The sequence below is a fragment of the Aptenodytes patagonicus genome, chromosome 7 (genome assembly GCF_965638725.1).
Source record: "Aptenodytes patagonicus chromosome 7, bAptPat1.pri.cur, whole genome shotgun sequence".
In the NCBI taxonomy this organism is placed as follows: Eukaryota; Metazoa; Chordata; class Aves; order Sphenisciformes; family Spheniscidae; genus Aptenodytes; species Aptenodytes patagonicus.
The window spans coordinates 73184730-73210794 of NC_134955.1; positions in this window are offsets into that span (position 1 = coordinate 73184730).

The window sequence follows — 26065 nt, forward strand, 5'->3', positions numbered from 1 at the left end:
GAAAAGTGAAAAAGTGTCAGGACTTAAAATAAGCGAACAAAAGAAGAGAAGAATACTAACGAATAAACCCATCTCACTGCTAAATGTATGTGCTTCTTTTCTAGTTTCTTAAAGCTAAACATTTTACAAAGACCTTCAAATTTTCTGTAATCTTTACAGTGCCAACCTCTTCTCAGATAATTTACCTCAAGAGACACAGACAAGGTGTTGTACTGATTTTCCTCTAACTTGCTACCAATAACTCAACTTTTTGCAATTAACTAATTATATAGAAAATTAACCTGCTCACCTGAAAAGAACAGAATACTTCAGATTTGACTCATTAAGATCATCATGTTTTCTGAAGGAAATTGTGCTGTGAAGATTAAATGAAATTCATAAGAGAAGAACCAGTTCCGTTGAATAATTAACTTAATAAGTATCAAGCTCCTATCACTTGTATTCCCACTGCAGGCTAATCTTTCATAAGCTTTATGAATCTTCTCTTCAGTGTATAGCAAACATTGGCAGCAGACGTTGAAGAACGTCAGTGCTTGAGCGTGGTAATGCAATAAAAATAGTTTAAAAGTACTTGAAACAATGAAGACGAGCATTTGTTTGGTTGTGAGAACATACTTTGTTCATCCCCTGGGTACTGTAATCACAAGTCAGAGAAAAATAGAGCTACAACAAAACAAATTGCTGGCAATGACCTTTTTTGCAGGAATGAATTTAAAGGTCTATTTTAGCTTGAAACGAGCAGCAGCTCTTGAGTGGCTGCACTGTGTGTCTATAACCACTGCTTCCAGAGAAGGCGTGGAGTCCTGGGTGGTTATCACAGCTGCTACTCTACTCTGTTAGTGAACAAAGAGAAAAATCCACCACAGTCCATGTTCAGGGGTCCTTCTGCTTCGTAGGTGGATGCCGTTAGTGGAGAACTTGCGATGGGACAGCCGACACCAATCCCCCCTCTCTGCTGGAGGTGCATCTCCTGCAGAGGTGCAGGAGGTGCATCAGGCTTCCTGCAGCATCTCGGGGACCTCCCCATGCCAGCCCTCCGGCTTCCCATGGTTCCCGTTAGCAGAATGCCTTTGCAAAATATAACCCAGAAACCAATGACATGCAATTCAAATATATTGAACAGAGCTTCAGAAGTCAACGAGTGAAAGGAAGGGGTGTTTCCAACTACTGAAGTTAGTTGCTGCATGCGGGGACACGTAGTAGGGAGCACGGGTATCCACAATGCGGATTTCATTTTATTTGCTCCCATGTTATACTCATGCAATATAATATTGGGATTTCAGAATTAATTTTAAAAAAGAGGTTGACACTCCAAACATGACAGGGCTTTAAGAAAGATTAAAATAGGAATAGTCTACTTGAGAATTTAACTGCAGTCTAGGGCACAATTAGTGAGCAAATACACCATTAATTGAAAGGATCAGGGGCATAGCAGGACTATTATAAGAGGACTGACTGTAGTAGTATCACGATTAACTGAGTGACTATTTGCCTGTACTTGAATAAAGAGCAGAACTAGTAATTAATTACTTGTATTTCCATTTTGCTCTGGAGCACCATTTCCCAACTGCACTGATCACCATTTAAAATATACTATTTCTTGGATCTGGACTGTTGGAAATGGTGTCTCAGCAGTAAAATTTCTGATTCATTGTTGTCTGTATTATAGCCTCTTCTCTGAAACACAGTTTGGTGGATAAAATGAGTACCTGTGGAGAGAAATGGGAAGAATATTCATCTCTGGGATGTCTCTGAGTAAGAGCTAGGTTCGAGAAGCTTCTACGGTACATAAGAAGAAATGTTTTACTTCCTTTCTAACAGATTTAGAGAGCTATGTTGTATCTCATTACTGCTAAATACATTTCAATGCACATCCTCCACATCCACTGACATTTATATGTCATGGATCCCCCACTCCAACCACCTCTTCCACTCACTTCAATCCAATGGGAAAAAAAAAAATTATGCTTCCTTCTGGGTTAGACCAAAGCAGTTCAGTATTTTCAAGCTCCTTTAAGTAATGTTTGTTTTATAAATAAGTTGTCTCTGAATACAGTAGTTTTCTTGCTTGCTTGGAGAAATTCCATGAAGAAAATTTTTTAGTAAGTGATAAGCTTGACACTATCTTGCTGGGGATTTTCAAGGCAGTTTTGATGAGCTGTTCAAGCAAAGAACAGGAAGATATATTCATTTTAACCTCCAAGAACAAATGGTTTCCAAAAAGGTCACATTGCTGTAAGTCATGATATTATGAGCCTGATCTCATGAAGCGGGTATAAACTGGTCTGCAGTCACATTGTTCCTCTTTTAAATCAAGGTCGAATTTCCTTTGCAGACATATCTTTATGGAGTAGCTGCTGGGTGAGGCTCCTGTCTCCTGTGCTATGTCCAAAGGGAGACATGATGATCACCAGCATCTCTTCCAGTAAGAAAAAGAATAGGAATTTAAACTGATGGCAGTCAACTACTTATTTTCTCCTGGTCTGTTCTCCTTATGGCTCCTGTTGCTGCTCTCTGCTGGCTTCTACAGCTATATCCTCCCTGTATCGGGCCCTGTAAACATGTAACTCCCCTGACGAGCAGCAGTGCTGACTTCCACCATTTCATTATCCACTTTAAGGGAAGCACCTCCTTCAGATTTTTCTTGAGCCTCCCACCTGCTATACTGGGGACTGCATTCAAAACCCACCTCCTACATTGTTTAGCTCAGAGAATGAGGACAAACACCTTGTTTATGAATGCTTCCAGGAGGAGGTGTGAGATAGACGCTGATGTACACATCTCAGTCAAGAATACAGCGCCTTTGACAGAAGAGCAAACAGCAGACTTCTAGACATCTAAGTAAGTTTCTGGGGGAAAAAACCTTCCACGTCAATAAACTACTGGCATGTGTTCAGTTAGATGAACTTTTGTTGTTTGCTTTCTTGAAAGTAGGCATCTTACAGGGTTTTTGGATGACAGTCTAACGGTTCTCCCTTCAAGCACCGTAAAGCATGGATTGCCATATCCACACCAAGGAAAGGACATTACTGCTGATAAAGAGAGAGAAATGCTGTCCTCAACTCAGGGCATTTCTTTGCATAGCTTTCCTGATGGACTTAGCTTAAAGTATGTCAGTGGTTTGAGATATCTGCTGGGTTTGAGCTCAGCTTGTGGCATATGGACTGCATGATCTCTGGAGGTCCCTTCTGGACCTTGTTGGTCTGTTCATATGGTACCAGATAACAGTCATCAGCCCCCAGAGGAAATCGGTAACCTGTTTATTACCAGTTTTAGTATTCCATGGTACACTGAAGTGGTACTCATTAGTCATTTCCAGACTAAGGGACTCTGATCCCATCCAAGAGCAGACCTACTCCTAATGGTGTAACTGCTGTTAAAAGTCTCTGGGCAGATCCAGCCAAAATAGTCTATAGAGGAATTAACAACTGCTTTCAGTCTTTTTTTTTTTTTTTTTTAATCTGTGCTTTTCCTGTAATAATAAAATAGTTAAGATAAATAATTATAACCACTCTGCTTTCTTTATGAGTGCCTCTTAACACAAATTACTTCCCTCAACTGTGTGTTGTGTTGGTGGACCTGTAGTAACACTTGGATGTGATTATTTCTCACTCATGAGTTCGACCCCTTCTTTCTTTTCTGCTGGCCTCCCCTTGGAAAGGTTTCACTTCCAAGGGTGATTTTGCAAGCACTTTCCTGGACCCCAGTCGCAATCTGAACTCTTAATTTATAGGACATTTCCCCAGAATGGCAGAATTTATGTCTCTGTGTCTCAGGTTCTACTTGCATCTTCCGCAAGAAAGCATTGCTAATTTGTTTCATTTTTACTTAGAGACCACAACTCACTAATTCAGTATTTCTCTCAGCAGTGCTTTTTTTTTTTTTTTTAGAAATAAAACATTTACTCTATTTCCTTTATGCATCCCAAGCATTTTTTTACCTCTGGCATCAAATTAAGAGACAATGCTGAGCCAGTTGGTGACTTGCCACTCTGACCTTTCCAGCATCACTGCCGTCTTCTATCTGTTCATCAGGCCTGTACATTGGCTACATGCCCATCTGTATTAACATACCATTTTTCGCCATCAGTTTTACCTGACAATCCATACAATCCATTTTTAACTTCTGTCAGTGTTTGTCACATTCATGCTTTTTGGGTAATACCTATATATTCACCCGCAAAGCAGAGAACAGTGTCTGTCTTTGTAATTTTTACTAAGTAATCCTATTAAAACACCTTCATTTGATGATCTCCTCTCAGTGAAAACCCAGAGATAAAGTCAAAGAGCTTATAAGTATTACACAGTTACCTCTATCTGTCAAATCTCTAATCTCTCCTAAGAGTAAAACCAGATCAGTTCACTTTGACACCTGCTTTCCATAATCCATGCTGGCTGGGACTAGGACTGGTCCTATCTCATTGCTCTCTCTTTAGCCCGTATCAGCTTGTTTGTTTATTAAACAGGGATGACATCATGTCACCTGGTGTGTGGCTGCTTGGTGCATCCTCTCTGCCTAACGAAACACCCCTGGCTACGGAGTTTCCCTGGTATTCAGAAATAAAGGTCAGTACCTGAGAGACACAGCGCTCCCAACCCAGCCCATTCAGGGATCCTGCATGCAAGTTCCTGTTGACCCGAAAATTTCAGGAGAATTTTTTTTAGTGTACTCCTTGAGAAGAAAGGATTGGAGAACATTTCTCCATCCTGTTCAGCATAGCGATTTCTTCCTGCTTTTTTCAGGTGCAGAAAATAAATATTTATAGTTCCTGCCTGTCCGAACCATGACTAAGAGAGTCTTATTTCAGTGCAGTAATTTGTCCACAGTGCTTCTAGGATTTTATCACTAAAGTGATGCATGAAATCATATAAACCTAAATATTTCCTTCGCGTGTAGCTCTGCTAGTCCTGCATCATTTCCAAGGTCTTCATCTTCCTTTGCTAATTTCCCCTGTGACATGGTTGCTCACTCATGACTGCCTTTTCTTACCCTTTCCCAGGTGCTGTACCATGCTCGAGGTCCCAGCTCAGCTCTCCCAAAGTGTGGGGCTTTAGGCAGGTCACTCTGCCAGTTCTTGTCTGTAAAACAAGAATAACAGTCCCATACTTCACAGACACCTTACAAATCCATTACAGGTTACAAAATGCTCTGCCTCTGAAGTGGCAAGGCCACAGCTAAAAGAGAGAGTAGGAAAGCGAGGAAGTGGTGATTTTATCTGCACAGCAAAGAACCTCTGCTTCCTGTACAGATCCTGCCCCGCTTTCTCCCCGGATAGTCTCTACAGTGAAGAGGGTGTGCATGTGGATTGTGTCCTTGTTACTCTTGTAGTACTAGAAGAAAAACTAAGCTCTAGAAGTAAATTAACTAGCAAGAAGCTGAGTGGGTTGGGGGAGCGGAGGGAAGAAAGGGATAATGAAAAACAGAGAGGGAGAGGAAGACAGAGAGGGGATAAACTAGTGGTTATTAATCTATGAAAACTTCTTTTTTAACTACATGGCTTCTTCTTGCTGCTGTCTGCAATTTCTACTAACAGATTATTAATTTACCAGACAGGTTTTGTATTTCCCCAGGTTGCATTTTGCCTGCTAAGAGAAGATATTCATATTTTGACACTGTATAAGCCAATTCAGATTTGCTTGAGATAATGATTTGTTATTGAAGTTAGAAGCCTTTTTTGCACAATTAAATTAGAATTGTTTCATGCATGTTAGGATTTGTGACATTGGTTTTGGATACCAAATAAACTTTTATTTCCTTTCTTGCCTATGTACACTGATCTGTTTTAGTGGTGTGGACATGGAAAAAATGTGGCATGAAAATATTGGCACTGTAAGAGACTAGATTATTTCTGGTCTTACATGAACGTATTTATTTATCATGTGGTTATTCTTTGCACTAAGCTTGAACCCATAGTGATACCTAGGAAAGGGAGATGAAAAAAACAGATGAAATTAATAAAATACAAAAATCCACGTGACTATTTGGACATATAAGAATAGCAGGTCTCATTGCTTAGGGTGTTTTGGATTTTTTAATTGTTATTTCTGTTATCTTCTGAAATATGTCCTTTGGAAAGCAACATGGATATTCTCCTTTTAATAACACTTCCGTTTTTACAACCTGATCATTATAAAAGGACTCTCGGTGTTTTCAGGAAATGGAAAACTCCTGGGGGAGTTTTCTTGAAAGATTAGACTGGCTTGGCAAAGCTGTTTTGGTGTTGAGCAGATGCAGTTGTGGATGCTGGCATCAGGGGATGAAAGTAGTATGCTTAGAGAGTGATATGGAGTTAATTTATCCCAAATAAGAAATGGCCTCTAGATACATAGGATATGCCCTCTAGACTGCATTTATTTTTCTGTACTTCTTTTCTAGCATTCCCAGAATCTCTTGGTTTTACGGCACTAAAATCATTGGTACAACAATTTCTGCGTGATTTTCCAGATAGCTGTAGGCTTTCATCACTGTTAGTATCAGCTACTGAAGTGAGTGAAACAAGCACTCTGCAGCAGTATTTTCACATCCTGCATGCATATGTATGAGCAAAGACTAAATAGATTGGAACTTCTCAACCTCAGAAAGGAAAAAAATCAATCCCTGAGAATATGATAGCAGCCTGTAAAGTTGAAAATGGCACAGAAACAGTGAATGGGGGGTGGTTAGTCATTATTTTCATTAAAGAAAAAGTAAGGACCCCAGTCAACTTACCAGGTAACATGTTAAAAACAAACAAAAGAGAGTATTTTTTCATCCAAATGTTAGGCAAACATCTGTCAGGAATGACATTTTGTAGTCGTTCTTGCCTTGGGGCAAGTGATGGACCAGATGTCCTCTTGATGTTCCCTTTCAGTCCTGTTTCCTGTGATTCTATAATTAGATTGCAGAACTCATTGGCATAAGCCTTAGCAGTTGCCAAAGTTATAAACACATTCAAAAAAAAATTACTGCATAGAATAAAAATCCACAAAGAACTGTTAATCACAACAGCCTGTGTGCAATCTCCAACTCAGGTGGTCTCTGATCAGCTGTTTGCTGGGAAAAGTATTGGTCTGCATTTACCATTTTTCTTGTCTTTTCCCCCAAAGCATCCCCTTCCACCTACTGCGGGTGGTGTTTGCCATATGTTGTTTCTATACGGGACTGCAGATACTGCCGTATCCTCAGCACCCTGCAGGAATCAGGAAACATCCCTTAACGTTTCCTTCTGGAAAAGACTCCTTCAAAAGGAAGCAGTGCCAGCATTCAGCATATTTGCAGCTAAACAGTACGTCGCTGCGTGTCTGTGACAGTGGCGCAGCCGAGATTTCTGTGTTCAGGAAAGTTTCCAGAACGAGCCTGGGCTCTGGCAACGGAGCAGCAGTGGAGTCACTGGTGGGATGCAATTTCAGTCCAGCATGATGGAATCTATATCGAACTACCCTACAAGCGTACATGACTAGTCTTTGTAGGAAAACATCCACACGGTGAAGAATATAATAAATTTACTGGTGTGTTCACAATGCACCCTGGCAGCAAAGCAGGCTGTGGCTAAAAGTGGGATGCATCTGGAATAAGAATTCCACTCAGCCTTATCAACTACCTTGCATTTTCACCCATAAAATAGCAGGTGTGTTTTGTAGGACCACATTTCATAGCTAAGGTACCTCTTGCAATAGAAAAAACTAGTCAATAATCCAATCTAGCAAAGGTAATGGCAAATTAAGACCGCATCCCCTACCGAAACTGTCCTGGGTAGCCACAGCACACAACAAGCTGTACTTTCACATACATGTAGGAGGCATAAAATCTCACAAAGCTGAGTAATTTCTCTGATGGTTTGCTTTCTTTATAGTGTTCAAAACTGCCATACCTGTATTAACCTAATAGTGAATTTGTGAAGGTGTCAGAATATTTTCTTAAGGATGTGACACTACAAATTTGGTTTAGCTAATTAAAAAACTAGATGAAGTATTCTCTGTTACCTAAGTCTTTTCCAAATTTGCTTTAAGAAGAAAAAACAGATGATGTCTTCAGGTACTTGAAAGTGGCAGGGAACTGGGAGTTAAGCCGGTATGACTCTGGTACTGCCAGGCACCGAACAGCAAAGGCGAGATCCAGCTCAAGAACAGGTATTGCCCAGAACACGAGTCCCTCAGTCTAGACTTTAACAATTACTTTGAACTTCACTGTGGGACCTGATAGCAACAGCTGGGCCTCTTCAATCCAGAGACAGGGTTTGAGCCCCGATTAATCTGTCCTGGTGACCCCTCCTTACACCCTGGCCAATCTGTCAGTCGGGGCTGCTGGCTTCTCAGAGGCTTGTAGGAACTGGTACCCACCTCTGCACAGCAAAGCAAGCTGAAATTGCTGCCTTGGTCTTTTCTAAGGAAAATATAACCTGTACACCAGGAGTCTGAAGGAAATGGAATACCATATTGCAGTCTACGGGCAAAGATTTTTAATAGATCTAGCAAATCTGAGGTGATGTTATGTAAAGCTGATCCTGCTCTGTGGTACAGAACATGAGCAACATGCTGGGGTGAGGCGAGGAAATAATTCAAGTAACGATAAGCTGATTAGCATGGATGGCTTTGGTACACATCTCGGAGAAAATAGTAACACATGAGAGTGTAAAAAGACACCATGATGAAATGCAGCTTGGGTTTACTGAAGATACATTGTTCCAGATTAACATAGTATTATCACGCAAAGCCTTGATAATGTAGCTTTTTTTCTAGGCAAGGAAAATTCAGAGGATTAATCTGTCTGAATTTTTATAAAATGTTTAATAAAGCACCACACAGGAAATAATCTATTAAAGTGGAATAATATAACAAGTTGTAAATTGAATAAGAAACTCACTGAAAGGGAAACAGCAAGAAGTATGGAAAGGGGGATGGCTGGGTGAGCGGCAGGGTACTGAAATTTTTCCTAATAGCCAATCTAAACCTCCCCTGGCACAACTTGAGGCCGTTTCCTCTCGTCCTATCGCTTGTTACTTGGGAGAAGAGACCGACCCCCACCTCGCTACAACCTCCTCTCAGGGAGTTGTAGAGAGCGATGAGGTCTCCCCTCAGCCTCCTTTTCTCCAGGCTAAACAACCCCAGTTCCCTCAGCCGCTCCTCAGAAGACTTGTTCTCCAGACCCCTCACCAGCCTCGTTGCCCTTCTCTGGACACGCTCCAGCACCTCAATGTCCTTCTTGTAGTGAGGGGCCCAAAACTGAACACAGTATTCGAGGTGCGGCCTCACCAGGGCCGAGTACAGGGGCACGATCACTCCCCTACTCCTGCTGGCCACACTATTTCTGATACAGGCCAGGATGCCATTGGCCTTCTTGGCCGCCTGGGCACACTGCCGGCTCATGTTCAGCCGGCTGTCGACCAACACCCCCAGGTCCTTTTCCGACAGGCAGCTTTCCAGCCACTCTTCCCCAAGCCTGTAGCGCTGCATGGGGTTGTTGTGGCCGAAGGGCAGGACCCGGCACTTGGCCTTGTTGAACCTCATACAGTTGGCCTGGGCCCATCGATCCAGCCTGTCCAGGTCCCTCTGCAGAGCCTTCCTACCCTCGAGCGGATCAACGCTCCCGCCCAACTTGGTGTCGTCTGCAAACTGACTGAGGGTGCACTCGATCCCCTCGTCCAGATCATTGATAAAGATATTGAATAGAACTGGCCCCAGTACTGAGCCCTGGGAACCACTTGTGACCGGCCACCAACTGGATTGAACTCCATTCACCACAACTCTCTGGGCCCGGCCGTCCAGACAGTTTTTGACCCAGCTCAGAGTACACCCGTCCAAGCCATGAGCAGCCAGTTTCTCCAGGAGAATGCTGTGGGAGACGGTGTCAAAGGCTTTACTAAAGTCCAGGTAGACACATCCACAGCCTTTCCCTCATCCACTAGGTGGGTCACCTGGTCATAGAAGGAGATCAGGTTGGTCAAGCAGGACCTGCCTTTCATAAACCCATGCTGACTGGGCCTGATCACCCGGTTGTCCAGTATGTGCCACGTCATGGCACTCAAGGTGATCTGCTCCATAACCTTCCCCAGCACCGAGGTCAGGCTGACAGGCCTGTAGTTCCCCAGATCCTCCTTCCGGCCCTTCTTGTAGATGGGCGTCACATTTGCTAACCTCCAGTCAACTGGGACCTCCGCGGTTAGCCAGGACTGCTGATAAATGATGGAAAGTGGCTTGGTGAGCACTTCCACCAGCTCCCTCAGTACCCTTGGGTGGATCCCATCCAGCCCCATAGACTTGTGTGTGTCCAAGTGGTGTAGCAGGTCGCTAACCATTTCCCCTTGGATTATGGGGGGTTCATTCTGCTCCCCATCCCTGTCTTCCAGCTCAGGGGGCTGGGTACCTGGAGAATGACTGCTCTTACTATTAAAGACTGAGGCAAAGAATGCTTTAAGTGCTTCATCCTTTCCTCATCCTTTGTCACTATGTTTTCCCCCACATCCAATAAATGATGGAGATTCTCCTTAGCCCTCCTTTTGTTGCTGATGTATTTATAGAAACATTTTTTGTTGTCTTGTATGGCAGAAGCCAGATTAAGTTCTAGTTGGGCTTTGGCCCTTCTAATTTTTTCCCTGCATAACGTCACGACATCCTTGTAGTCCTCCTGAGTGGCCTGACCCTTCTTCTAAGGGTCATAAACTCTCTTTTTTTCCCTGAGTTCCAGCCAAAGCTCTCTGTTCAGCCAGGCCAGTCTTCTGCCCCACCAGCTTGTCTTTCGGCACGTGGGGATGGCCTGCTCTTGCACCTTTAAGATTTCCTTCTTGAAGAATGTCCAGCCTTCCTGGACTCCTTGCCCTTCCTCCTCTGCTCTCCCAACCTACAACTAATTGACGCCATAGCCTTACCAATATTTCTGTACAGAAAATACTTCTGCAAGGTGTGTGCCTGGCAGGCACTTCAGAGAGCAGCACAAACATACTGCCCAGCACTGCTGGGTCCCAGCATGCACGGCACCCTGGCTTGCCACAGCCACACTCCTTGGGGGGTGCTAGGCAGAGCACAGCCCGCCGTCTGGGTGCCGTTCATACCAAGACAGCAACAACATCTTGCATATCGAGGGTTAGGGTTGATCTGAGGCTTATCCATCACTAAACCTTCTGGTTTTCCCTGGAGGTCTTGCAGGAATGGATTTTCCTCTGAACTGCCCAGGTTTTTCAATGGGCATGAATATTACTGGCTCACGTTCAGGGTTGAAAAGCAAAATAAACAAAAGCTTTGTATTCAAAAATTGCAGAATCTCACGTAATAGTTGGCTGAAGCTCAGCTCTGCAGATGAACAAAAGATGCACTGCTCTTCCAGACCTGGCTCATCCATCCACTGCTGCGGATTGCACTGTAGAAGACTTCCAGATTTAAAGCTGCTTTCTCTTTTTATCTTTTATTTTAGAAATTCTGAAATGAGAAGGAAAGGGACCTTAAGGGACTTAATATAATGCATTTACCTGCCATTTTCTCTGAGACAAGCTGTGTTACTCTGCATTTTAAATTAACTTCTCTCCTTCTTTTATGAACCAAAATGAAAGACAGCTCTGTTGATTTAAAGTGTAATGTTGACTCATTACTTGTTATACTTATAATAGGTATCCACATTTTCAGATAATGTTGATTTTCAGTGTTTCATACAACTCCAGGCAGGCTGCGTTATTAAGTACTTTAGGCTGGAATATGGGATTTCCTTTTGACAGACAATTCCAATGTTCAGAAACATATTTTGATCCTTTTTCTGAAATGTATTATGTTTAATCCCTAACTATACAGGAACAAAAAGCTCCAGTTTCCTGTGGGATCAATATTATAATACTCTGACATATGACATTTGACATATGTCAAAACAATATAATAAAATATAATAGTAAATAGGATCAAATTAATATGACAAGTCTCTGAGAAATTATGTACTTGAAGTAAAGGTAACAAAACATCTTTATTTCAATGAACCAGAATATTTCACCATATTTTGGTGAAACTGCTTTTTTCAATGAAAATGTTTCAGTTAGCATGTTACTGAATAAAGCACTGAAGTTGCTCCCTCGATGCCTGCAGAAATTAGTGTGGTCTTTGATATAAACCTAATTAATTTGGACCTCCTTCATGAGTTTAATTTAAATTTTTCACACATACATATATTTATTGATCTGGAACCTATGAAAGGCAATTTATCAAATCTCTTGCTCCATACATTGCAATTACTGACAGAAAGAAAATAGCAGCACATAATTTAGCATGTTGAATATATTAGTTTAGCTTTTTCAAATTAAAACAAGTCAGCAGCAAGAGTAAAAGGAAACTGAAGTTGTCTGTTTAACTTCAAACATGTCGCAGTAAGAAAGGGAATACCTTTCGCAAAATTTTACCTTGCTGTGGGGAACATTTAAAAATGACTAGTAGAAACAGTTACTTTTGAAAATATATACATTTTTGTCTTCTACACGCAGATGACTCATTAAAGGTAGCCTAAACCAGCCCTGCCCTCTCTGTGCCGAGACGTGGGGGACTGCGCAGGCACAGCCCTCTCCCTCAGCCATGGACTCCCCCCGCGCCAGGGCTCTTGCCAGGGCCGCTCTTCACCGGGGACATCGCACTTAGCCAAAAGGGACAGGTTGGCATCGGTCAGGTCCAACCCGTGCTTTGTGCATCTTGGAGCACTGGCCAGGTCACCTTGTCGTTGCATAGCTGTGCCTATGGAAAACCGTAAGTCACAACTGTATATAATCTCTAAAGCTAACAGGTTCATTGCAGAATCAAGCCCAGTTTAATCAGCAGGGTATTTTCTGAACCTGGTCTATGAAGCTTTTTTCCCCCCTACTATTATCTAAGAATGACTCCAAATGGGCAGAAGATGTTTACTGACACCACGCAGTAACACACCATGACTACAGGTGGCTGGAAGAAGGTGATGAGGATGGTGCTCTGGCCTGCAGGAATGAGCTGCTTTGATTATTTTGTTTGGATACTCTCAGTTTTGTATTACTCTTAAGCACGTGAAGTCAAGTGTTGAGCAAATAGTCGACAAAGGAGAATAAGTTAAGGTTTTCATGAGGCCAAGAAAAAAGGAGTTTAAAGTGGACAGGAGCTGGTGTTAATGAGGTGGTGTTGAAGCTTGCCGATAGAAAAGTTCTCCCATCAACCGCGGCGCTGAGCTGCTCTTCCCTCTGCAAGCAGACCTTCTTCCACAAGTCCTCTGGGAGGCAGGGACCCCTGTGAGAAAGATGGATAACAGGAGCGATGAGGGAAACCCATCAAGCTGTCCCCCTGCATCCGTGCCCACACTGAAGAGAAGAGCTCCTAATCATCCCAGCACGCAGCGCCCATGCTGTCACCGGGGCTTTGTGGAGAAGTCCTCCTTGACCTTAAGAGCTTGAACTGTGTTAAGGCTGTGTGCTGTTCCTCTTCCCATTATCATGGCCAAAAAGAATATCTTCTAACTACTCAGTGGATTAATATTTCTGAGTGACTTTTTTTGCTTTTTACACATATGCATAACTCTAAACATTTTTCACCTAGGCATATGAGCAACTGAGGAATCCCCAGGCAGGGCACTGCACTGCATTTCAGCGTTTCCTAGGCAGCGCCGAGTGATCTGCTTGGGGAGGAGCAGTCACAGCTCAACGGTCTCCTCTTGCTGTGCATGGAAGTTCAGCATCACAGCAAACAGCACAGCCTTGACTACAGAGCCCGGTCCGCATTGCCCCTGTACACTAGGTGAGCATCAATTTTTCAATTCATACATCGTTTAAAATTTGCTGCAGCAGTTCCACAAAATCAGTAAGCTTTAAAAAATTAATGAAGGACAATATATTTTTCTGACTGTTGTTGAAAGTTAAGTAATTTTTTGCACTGTTCTTGCAGCCTGGAGATTTATTATAAAGTGGAGATAAGAGGTGAGGAAAAAAAACACTCAAAACAACACTTTTTACTTTGAATGTTTCATGGTTCTTAAAGCTTGGTATATTGAGAAATTAACCACAGCTGGTCCACTGCCTGATCTACAATGATGGATAGACATGATGGCCATTCCTTTCAAAACTGGGTTCTTAAATATCATAATATTGTAATATTTAACTATTTTCATAACTTAACATCTTCATCAAAAGCCGAGGCAATGGGACAGCATGCACCTTCAGCAAGTTCACACATGACACCAAAGTGATGGAGCAGGAGGACAGGGGCTGGGACAGGCTGCAGAAAAGGGCTGACAGGAACGCACGTGCCAAGTCCCTTGACCGAGCCGCCATAACCCCACACAACAGGACAGTCTGGGCTGCCTGGAGAGGAAGCAGCTCTGCAGAACCAGGCCTGTTGGCCCTGGCGGACAGCAAGTCAAACAGCAGACAGCAGCGTGCCCTTGCAGCAGTGAAGGCCAACTGCCTCTTGGGCTGCATCAGCAAGTGTACAGCCAGCAGGGCGAGGGAAGAAATTGTTCTCCTCTGTTCAACACCTCCTGTGGCTGCATCTGGAACACTGTGTCCAGCTTTGGGCCCTCTAAGGACCAAAGAGCTGTTTGCAAACTGGAGAGAGCCCGGTGGAGGCCACAGTGGTGGTCAGGGGCTGAAGCACATGAAATGAGTTAAGTGGTGAGAACAAGAAAGCTGGGCTTGTAGAACCTGGAAGCACAAAACCTGGAAACTCATCTTCCACGAGTGGGTGCTATGAGAGAAAGCACAGCCAGGTTCTCCTCAGAGGAGCAGAAGCACTGCAAAAGGGTGACAGGCAACAAATACAAATTGCTGCAAGAAAAACCCCAACTGGATACAAGGAAAAAAATGCTGAGCAGTTGCTCAGAGAGGGTCTGGATCCCCATTTTTGGAGATTCTTCAAACTGGGCTTGAGAAGGCCTCCATCTTCATCTAACATTGGACTTGGCTTTGCTTGGAGCAGATGGGACAGCACACTTCTGTGGCCACTTCCAACCTACATTTTTCTATGATTCAGGTAGAACCCCAAATAAGCCCACATTACTGTGGTTAACAGAGCCCTCTGAACATCATGTTAATGAATAGAAACACCGGGCACCGCATTTATCTAGATTTTAGCATATGTAAAGCTGCCACATAAGACAGTCTATCTCATTAGAGTCAGGATGGCACTAGGCTTTGTTTCCTATGGGTCCTTTTTCTTTCTTACAGTTTCTCATAACTCCCAATGTAAAAAATTGATTAAAGTAACAAAAGAAACCAAAGTTTAGTTGTGAATAATTGGATATGAATAGTAGCACTGAGGATAAAAGACACCTTTTAAAAATTATTCCTTTTATATAGCATAATATAGTACAGATAGTGATATTATTAAATCTGCCCCTAACATAAACTAAAATTAATGTAGGGGAAAAATATATTTAAAAGAAAAAATAGATCTATATCTCAGTCCAAAATGAGATTAATCACCTGATTAGTACTGACCAACTAGCCTATGAGTATTGGCTTAAGCTATACAGCAAAATATAGACAACCAGAAGAAACCTAAGCTATTTTTTGTTTGTACAACTGGAGGATAAATCCTCAATTTTTAAAAACTCCAAGTTGCTGAATGTAACACAAGGAGGTGAGCAAATAGAGAGAAAATAGCCTGTTGGTTACAGAGGGCCAAAAACCTTGTCTGAAATTTCTTGTCACTCCAATATAAGCCAACCTATACAATTCTGAAGGTGAATTTCCCACACTTTTCAGTAACCTTTGAAAGGAGAGAAGATGAGAAATAGGATGTCAATTAACAGTAATATCCCCTGGCAAATCTGTTTCCTAAAATAGGAGCTCTGGTACCATATCAGATTCTCCAGACACCAGCCATCAGCATTAGCTACAGGAAGATACCTGCAAGGAATAAAAGCGGGCCAACGAAATGAAACAGCATTTCATCTTGAAGAGGGCCAGCTTTCAAGGTGAGGGATGCTTGCCTATAGCAAATGTTATTTACATTCTGGATGGCATTCCACCAAACAGAAGGGAATTGTTATTTGAAGAATAAAGTCTGAAATAGCTGGATGTGACTAAAACCGCAGCATATACCTCTCTCTGCCAAGGCATACCAAGAGGCATCTTTTTTTCAGCTTTCTGTTCCTCTCTGTCCATGTTTCTACACTTCTTTTTAAAGGATCCACCACTGGCAGTTGTTGCACACATTACACGATACCACGTGTGTATTGAGCTCTTTGTGCATTTATACCCATGACAACCTTGCTTACGTTCTTACAAAATGTCTGTGGGGAAGCAGCACTTTGTTAAATCTGACCGCACTATTATCAGTAAATCTTGTTGCAACAGCTGTAGATCCAGCTGCAGCGGTCACAGAGCATTGCACCCTGCTGCTCCGTTCCCTTCCCCCTCCTTACAGCCATGCCGTGGCACGTCCCGTTTCACTCGCCATGCTCTAGCTCCATTTCAGAGTGAGATGATGTGGGCTTGGGGGCTGATGGGGAATGTCACAGTGCCCTCCACACACCTCAGGGACTGCCCGAGCCGAGAACTGCTGCAGGGCACAGCAATGTCCTGGGAAAGCAGGGCCGCCTGCTTCCACTGGTCGTGTGCTCCTCCCTGGGCTGGTGCCGTTGGCCACTGCTGCAGAGGCCCCCGAACCACAGCCCTTGAGCCGTTCAGGGTCCACACTGCAGGACATGCTCCAGCACACAACGGCCGGCAGAAAGACATGTTCTCCGAACGCATGTCCTTAGGCAGCGACACACGTACCTTTTCCAGGGAGAGGAAAACGTGTGTTTCAACGTCACTTCTCCTGACAGCCACCACACCTTGCTGGCGTGGGGAGGGAAAGGTGCTGAAAAAGTATTCCTTGAGACGTCTGCATTTACTTACCTTGTTACCCGGTGTTTGAAAGGAAAAACACTATAACTCTCCCATGTTTACCAATGATGGTGAATGCAAATCACACTAACAATAGCTTTATTTATACAATGATAGTTTGAGTAAAGGTGAGCGTTCAGCTATATTTGAAAGTAGACAAGAAATAAAGTAGGGAATTAATTTGAAGTCGTTCTTGAAATACGACATCTCTGGACATCTTGAAAAAGAAAATAAAAGCAAAGGAAGAGAAAGAAGAAAGTGAAAATGGAATAAATGCCTTGTTCCTAGCTAATTCATTCTGAAAGTCAGTAGAGCAGAGTTGGGGATTTCTAGCTCTTATGAAATATCTCCAGTAATATAAACTCCAGTTCTGGTCTTCAGAGTCAACTAATTCATACTTGTTTCACTCAAGGAGTCAGGGTAATTCTACATTTAACACGAAGTTCATGTCTGTGATATGTCAGAGATAGAAATAGCTGACTATTTAACAGCAAGAGGTTCCTGTAAGGGTAGTTGTGATTTCTTTTCATAAGAACAGCCAAAATCTTGAGTTTGGAATATATTTCACTAATGAGGGAAAAAAAATAGTTTGTAGAATTCTTTGCTTATCAAAGCAGCCCTCCTCAAGGTGACCAACACAGGATTGAAACCCAGCTCCTGTACGTAGGTTATTAGATTTACTTTTTTCTAGTAGGGCAAACAGGAAAAAAAAAACAAAACAGGAACATGCATCTGGATGACAGAACAGCAAATGAAAGACTTAAAAATGGAAATGGGCAGATTCACAGCTGATTAAACATGTTATTGTCACAGTCATTACAGCTCTCGGAGAGTTGGGCTGTTGAGTTCCCCCAAAAGGAAACTGCACACAAAGTCTTTACGTTTTTTTTCATCTACAGGTTCTCTGAAAAAGACAGCCCTTAATTCCCTCTCCAGACAGTTTGCTGCAGGAGCATCCAAGAGACACCGGGAGCGAGTGGGCCCTTGTGCAGACCCCAGCGGGGGGGAATGCAGCTCCTTTTCCAAAAGGCAGAGCTCAAAGCACTGAGACTGAACTGTTGCTCCAGAGCAGTCGGTGAGGGGAGGTCTCGCCTGGCCTTTCAGAACAAGAATCTGTCCGAGAGAAACATAATTCAAAATTTCTAAGAAGTTTGGTCTTGGTTTTTTTCCCTAGGGTTACTGAAAAGGAAATGCGCCTTGTAAGGTCCGGATTGCAATGGTGTATATATACACATGTATATTGTGTGCATATGTGTGTGTATATATATTTTTTAAAAAAGATATATATGTATATATTGTGTACATGTGTGTAAATATATGCATATACATAGTGTTGTTGAGGCTGTTCAGAAGGCTGATAAAGGAGGCCACTTTCAAACTTCAAAAACAAGCTTTACTAGACAAACATTTGTTAATAACAAACTTTATCAATTATTTGGTTTTCATCATTACCAATACATACTGAACCAATTAGTCCTTAACAATCTTATCCTGAACGGTGCGTGTATAGTACCAGGCAGCTGATGCCAGGTAATGAGCGCTGACGGCTCTGGTCCTTCATGGCCCTGGTCCCCAAGGCTGTTGATCAGGTTTGAGAACCGAAATGCAACTGAAATGGGGAACTTCTTTTCCCCCATTTTTACTTGGTTACCTTTGTTGTTTCATGCTCTCCTCTCCCTCCCCAAAAAGAGAGGCAGGGATTCCATCTGCTCCTAACATAGTTTATCTTTTTTTCAGGACCAAGACTTGTTCTGGTTTTGCCAAACATCTTTCCTCCTTGCTCTGCAGCATTATTCTGCTACCATCAGGTATCTTTTCTCCCTGCTGTCCGTCCTTTGCTCTCACCGTGCAGGTTTTATTACTTGCACACACCCATTTTCCTGTACCACGTTTCTGCAAATATACCACAAATCTGTTTGTCCCCTTGCATTTATATACTTTTAATATACCTATGCTTAGCTGTGTTACAAAACGCCTGTACATTGTTGTTGGTTATGCTATTTTAGTGTCCTTATATCTGTATTTAAGGCAAGCGAATAGCCTGCTTAAAATATTTCTACTTTGTGGGTGCAACAGGCCTCTGCTTCAGCTACACCTGCCTTTGCGCTCTTAGTTTTAATGTGCAGTCTAAAAGCCTGTATCAGAAATTGCATTTCTGAAATAGAAAAATTATATTATGTATGCAGTACCAAATCCAGCTGAGTGCTGAATGCCATCAACCCTCATTTCATCAGGAGCTGAGGGCACTTAACACCTCGCAGGGCTGAGATTAGAAACCTGGCAAGAAATAACCGATTGTAATTCAACTTGTTCCACTCTGTTAGTAATTTCCTGGCCTGAGACCATCTGCTGTTCAGAAGTAGCTTTTCTAACATAGTAGGGCAAGTCAAGAAAATATATCAGAACTGTTACAAAACTTTCTTAGCATATTAACACTCTCCTCCTTTACCAGTTTTAATTATTTATAATAGCGTCATAGAATCTTAGAGTTCTTGGTTTTTTGCACTGACTAAAAATACAAATTTCCATAAGCCATAAACAGAAAATATTGCAGAACAGTGGGAAAGGCACTTTATTTTACTCAGACATGAGCCTTCAGGGCTTTAGCAATTGAAACAGCTATTCACAAACCTAAGTGCACCATTATGTTACCTCCTAGGGAACTCCAGTACGGAGTGATAAGGTGCATGGGCATTTGGGAACAACTCTTGTGGCCAAACAGGCTAGATTAGAAAAAGAAATTCAAAGGGATAGACTTATAAGTAGATTGTCTTAAAAAGAAAGTAAATGTTTGGAAAAAGACTCAGTCAGACCTGAGAGATGAGAAACCCTAAAGGAAGTGACTGAACAAAACAGGGAGGTTTACAGATTCAAACTAGTCCACCGTGTACCAGGCAAATCCCTTTCACCAGAGTATTTTCTGCCTTAGATAGCAGAAATCCTGTCCTGCTCCTTATGGAGATTTTCCCTGTGGTAGCAGAGGTGCTTTGTATTCATCCTTGGCTTCCTTCTTGCTATTGTCCTTCTGCCCAAATGCAAGCCAGGGTCAGATCAGATTATCCTAATTGTCCTTTCTCCTCTTAAAATTTATCTCCTTAGAAGTGAGCTTCATGCAGTTGGAAGGTCAGTGCTGATCCCTCTATAGCCATCCCTCTGAAGGCAGTCCCTCCTTACAATAATAAAACATTTTTTTTTTCCTTCTGATACTTTTCTCCCAGCCTCCTGACCTGCTAAGGCTGCCTGCAGCCAGTATACAGCATTCCTTTTCCTAAGACAGCCACGTGCTCCAAAGGGAGGAGGCTTGGGAACGTGAAAGTATAAGGCTGTTAAAACATACTAATCCGGGGTCAGTTGGCAATGCATCACTCTCATATAAGAAATCTGTTTTGAGCTAAACTGGAATAAGTTAGTGTTATAATGATGAAAAGACATGGCTGTGTTCCGACTTACAAACACTGTTGCTTTAGTAACTAAACCATATTCATCTACAGCGTGCTTGCATGAAACTGCTAACATCTCTTTGTATCACAGAAAATGAAGGAAAAGGGAAAAAAATAAGGATTATGTTGAGGAGAGAAAACAACTACGTTGCTGAAGGAGAAGGCTCTTTGGAAGTATGCCTGGAACCCACCAGACCTGATTTCCAGTATTACAAAGGTAATAATGTCTGAAAAGATGCCTGGGTTGTGTGAACGGAATTTGCCCTTGTTCTCATTATGGTCATATAAATTCACATGATGCAAAAATGCAGCGAGACACCGTAACCAGTTTGAGTGAATTATCAAACTTTATCTCCCATTTCCAGGTTCCCATGATGATGGGAAAAGTGTGAATGAATACTTAGTTCTCAGGCATAGAAAGGTATGTAATGCAAAGACAAACACTGGCAGAGATAAGTGGCCACATCATTAGATGAATGGAACAGAATAGAACAGAAAACTCCATTATTGTAGAAAGGAGTTATAGGGTATATGCAAAAAGAAAGAGATGCACTACAGCTTCCAGTGGAATTGAGGAAGGTAAGTCACTGAGATATTCTAAATGGTTTAGGGAACAAATTCTACCTTTAACATCCAGAAGCCAGAAATAAATGAAAAGGGGGATTAATATGGGGAAAAAAAAAAAAAGAAAAGCTCGAGCATCTATTATATCCTGGCTCATAATAGAAATGGGGAAGAAATCCTTTAAAAGATAAAATCATATAAGCCAACTAACCATTTGTCTGAATGCTTTGTGTGAACTGCAAGGTCATTTCAGGACATACACAATCCATCTGGAATCGTTTTATTCCCTACCTTTTTTATCCCTTCCCAGTGTGAGAATAGAGCTAAAATATCAGCATGCTGTTAGGTGATTTTTAAACCTTGGTCATTTTTTCTCACCTGATGCCTCTGCCTTCAGGCAAATATAGAACTAGTAGTACAAATAAAAATTGCAGTCTAAATGAAAGAACACGGAGACTAACATCTTTTCAGCCTCTTCTGCTACAAGCCAGTGGTTCTAGAAATGGACATTGGTCTCAGTTATAATAAGCTAGTAACAGCATTTCCAATCTACCCTACCCCTCAGCTGCAGGAGTCTTTTGCTGCACTGGTTGGGAGCCCTTCCCTTGTAATTACTTATTCTAAGTTTGTAGGGGCTCAGTATTCATAAAAAGGAATAATGGGCTTTTCAGATACATCCAAAGTAAATAAAAATAGGAGGGGGGAATTTATGTTAAATTAAAACAAAGTTTTCTAAAAAGTACTGATGAAAGAAAGATTCTGAAATTGCAATTCCACTTCATTTTCATTCAGATTGGTGCTATTTAACCATTAAACCCCCCTCTGTTTATAAATGTATGTTAATTTTAATACAGAAAGTGTCACTTCTACATAAGAAGTAATTTATTAAAGATTGAGATGAAGCACTATAAAATATCAAAGCCTGAAACATTTCATTCTGATAATGTTAAAATCCAATGCTTTGGAATTAAACGCATCTTTTTTTTCTTTTTTTTACTAATCTCTTTGCTGATTTCAGCCTACTTTAGCAGATTTTCCATTCCTATGAAACTTCATAGTTCAATCAATTATTTAATTAAAATTTAATTAAAAAAGTAAAAGAAATAAAATTCTGCATCCAGCAGAGAGGTCCGCACGCATGGAGCTCACTGCAGAACCAAGACAACGGCCAGAGCATTAATAAATTTTACAGTAGCTCAATATACTGAGGCCAATGCTTGCCTCAGGCTATGCCACTGGTTTCTGCTGGCAAAAAGGGTCTTCCTTTTTGGATTCCTCCTGCCCCCTCATTTCTTTTTCTCTTCTTCTCCCTAGAGTACTAATGCAAATGTTGATTCTCTTTGACAGAAACTTCTCTTGTGGACTTTCAGGCCAACTTATATTTCCCCAGCACAGACAGAGCAGTACAGAAGACACAGAACTTCCCAAATGATCCAGGAGGCCTTTGAGACCTTCCAGGGAAACATGGAAGCCTTTGGAAAAGCTGGTTATCACCAGTTTTATCTTCTTTTCTCTGCACTTGCAGATCCTTTGATGCAGATAAGAAGAAATTTACATCAAATTATTTGTTCCACAAGTTCTCAGATCTGTGGAACAGACCTGACACAACTGAGCCCCCCGATAACGTGGACACACACACACACACACAAAATCTGGTACAAAAGGGCACTAGCGTTTGCACTCTGACCTTTGTTATTCATATCTTCATTTTTCATCTCATTTCTAATCAAATAATGGTAATAGTGATGAAAGCTGACATGTGTAGCTCACATAAACAAAGTTGACCATAAATTTGCATAACACAGAAAGGAGAAAATCCCTGCAATTCAGGGGCTGCAATTCACATACCTCCTCCCTCGCCTGGAGCACTGAGCGGAGCTGAGCTGGCAGTAAGGGGTGGGGTGGGGACATCTTCACAAAAGCAGAGAGTAGCATTTTGCATACGGAATAAATTGCTACGTCTATGGGGGGAAAATTAATGGGACAATTAGTTTTGGGCCCCTCACTACAAGAAGGACGTTGAGGTGCTGGAGCGTGTCCAGAGAAGGGTAACGAGGCTGGTGAGGGGTCTGGAGAACAAGTCTGATGAGGAGAGGCTGAGGGAACTGGGGTTGTTTAGCCTGGAGAAGAGGAGGCTGAGGGGAGACCTCATCGCTCTCTACAACTACCTGAAAGGAGGTTGTAGCGAGGTGGGGGTCGGTCTCTTCTCCCAGGTAACAAGCGATAGGACGAGAGGAAATGGCCTCAAGTTGCGCCAGGGGAGGTTTAGATTGCACGTGAGGAAAAATGTCTTTACTGAAAGAGTGGTGAAACATTGGAAGAGGCTGCCCAGGGAAGTGGTTGAGTCCCCATCCCTGGAGGTATTTAAAAGATGAGTAGATGCGGCGGTTAGGGACATGGTTTAGTGGACATGGTGGTGTTGGGTTGACGGTTGGACTCGATGATCTTAGAGGTCTTTTCCAATCTTAATGATTCTATGATTCTATGATTCTAAAAGGGAGAGCATTACTAGGTGGAGAAATAGACAGGACCTATCTGTCCATGCACAGTGAAAAAGAGCTGTAAGAATGCCTCCAGAAAAGGACTTTCTGGGCTTTTCTGTGGTTTTAGTACTACTGCAAACCTGGGCACTAGAGACTGTAGGGAGGACACAGGAGGGAGTTTTCAAGAAGAAACCTGTGTGTGGGTCAAAGCAGACGTGTGTTAGAAATGTTAGGTGAAGAGAGGGAAGCGCTCTTTGACATGAAGGTGAATCAGCTCCCCCGTGGGAGAAGGGACAGATGTACGTGTGGGAAGAAAGTGCCTTCATGGGGAGTGTGCAGGCCACCACTTATTTTGTGGGCACTTGCAAGACAGGGTTTTTCCCTGCATCTGTGCCTTCTCAGGCACACGCACCAGTTGCACACCCATTTCAGCACTCCCAAGGGCCCCGCTGCAGACTCCTCGAGGTGTGGGAGCGTGGCCACATCTCCCTGGTCCTGCTCCCGGGCAGCTGGGCCACGGGAACCACTCCAGCTGGTTTTGTGCCCAATCACCATTCCCTCCACCCTGATATTTGTCCCCTCTGGCCAGTTAGTGGCTTACAGCTGCTTTCTTACGGTAGTAAAGCGCATCAGTGCCAGGGAAAGTAACAGTCAATCTCACACTCAGGAATGTGTTTTGGGATAAATAAAAACCCAGGGACCATTACTGCAAGCCTTGTGTGCTGACTCATGTGTATTACTGCTGTGTATTCACACCTCAGCACACTTACCAGAGGATGGTATTTCTTTTCATAGGAAGGAAAACAGCCCTGTGGAGGATTTCCAGCTCCTGGAAATCTCTTCCAGCTCTCATGTTCACACCAAGGGCTATGGCTAAACAGCTGAAGAATATCTTGGCTGAGAAATGTCCATTATCAACATTTTCCACTTATTTTACTTACACCTGCCACTCATAAACTCCCAGTACTCTGGAGTTCAAGCTATTACTGTCAGCCCTATAATTAACTTTCTCTGAGGTCGATATAAATCACACTGAACTCAAAGTCTTTCATTCTATGAGATTTCTGTCACTTCATATAATCAGCTTAATACAGTCATGTATGCTCTCAGGACCTGGACTATGATTTAGAAGATCTGTGATTATTAAGTTCCAGCTTTTCCACAGTTCCCTTGTGCACTTAAATCAGTCACCTAGTTTGGGGTTTATCTCAATTAACTTTAGACAAGCAACAGTTAGATGGCTGGGTCTAAACTAGTGACATAGGCTGCACATACAGCAGCATTTTAGTTCAGAAATGTTGCACAGCTTTTAAGCAAATCTCATTACCATGCCCATTTTTGATGCAGTGCAATGTTGTTTTGCATGAACTGGTGGATACTTACACCAGAATTGAACTCTAGGTGAGCGTGAAATGTATTCCGGCCCCTAATGAGGCAAAAAGGACTGAAAAAATTACTGGTTCTTCAGACAGCCCAAACTGATGTTCTCAGTCAGGGACAGCACACTAAGTTTAGTCCAAAGTAAAGCTTCTGATGTTCATATAGTATAGGCACATGGGCTTCATCAACAGCTGCTTCAGACTACTTGTCTGCACCGATTTTGCTGAATTACTTACTAATGTAGACAAAAACATTGGCTCCCTTTATAGTTAGAGGACAGAAACAGGCACTCCAGAGCGATTCACTGGACCTGTCTTAAGGATGAACTGCCCTGCTTCTTCACTGAACAGTGAGGTGATTAAATCAGACTTAAACCTACTTTTTTGGGGGGATTCTGAAGTCAGGGAAGGCAAATCACAGCTTTAATCTCTCCTTACCTTAGCTTCTCAACCTATATGGAGGGGGAAAATCTCCCTGTCTAGAACAGTTATGAAGCAAGTATTCTGGTGACACTGGTGTGCCAGTGTCAGCTGCTAGCAGAATGGTAACTCATTTCAGCTGTGATCTCCAGATGTTCTCATAATACAAATACAAATGCAAGTGTGTTGTCAACAGTCATCTTTATGAAGTTTATTGTGCTGGTTTTACTTGGCAAACCTCCCACAGTAGTCACCAGGACTTTAAATTAGGACAGGAGCCAAACCTAACTAGGGATTATTCATTGAACGCCATCAGTAAGAAATTCAATAAATCCAGATATGCCTAGATGCAACTACAGTGAGAAACTGCTTACAAAGAGCTTAGACATCTATCAGTCCTCTAAGGAATAGGAGGGTCATTATGCATAACAGAGTAATTCTAGCTTGACTCATAATGGGTTATTATTTTATTCTTGCAACCTATGATCACATATTGTGAGGAATAATGCTCTGTTATAATGAAATACAATATGTCATATCTCACATTTTCTGTGCCATATGATTCAGTAGTATGAGACAATATGATATTCTTATGTCAGAGTATCTTTACAACTTCGTTATGAAAAGGCGTTATTTAATGAACTGATTTCTGTGTTCATAAACACAAAATAGAATTATTTCTCACAGTGGGTTCTTTTTGGCCATTTATTGTTAAAAAGTAGATTAGATGCCAACTAGTGGAATACCCAGTCTGAATTTATAGTAGGCAATTACAAGATCATTTTCCAAATACCTCTGGTTAATTTGCTGGGTCTTCCAGTAGCCGAGCTTTAAGCTAGCTAAGGATATCATGACTGATACAATTTTAAGTCTAATGTATGCAAACATCAATCTTATTCCAGTATTTAATGAAAAAACATGTGAGCACAAGTTTTGTCTGGGGTTTTAAAATTTCCTCTCTTCATTCAAAATATAACTTTTCAGCAT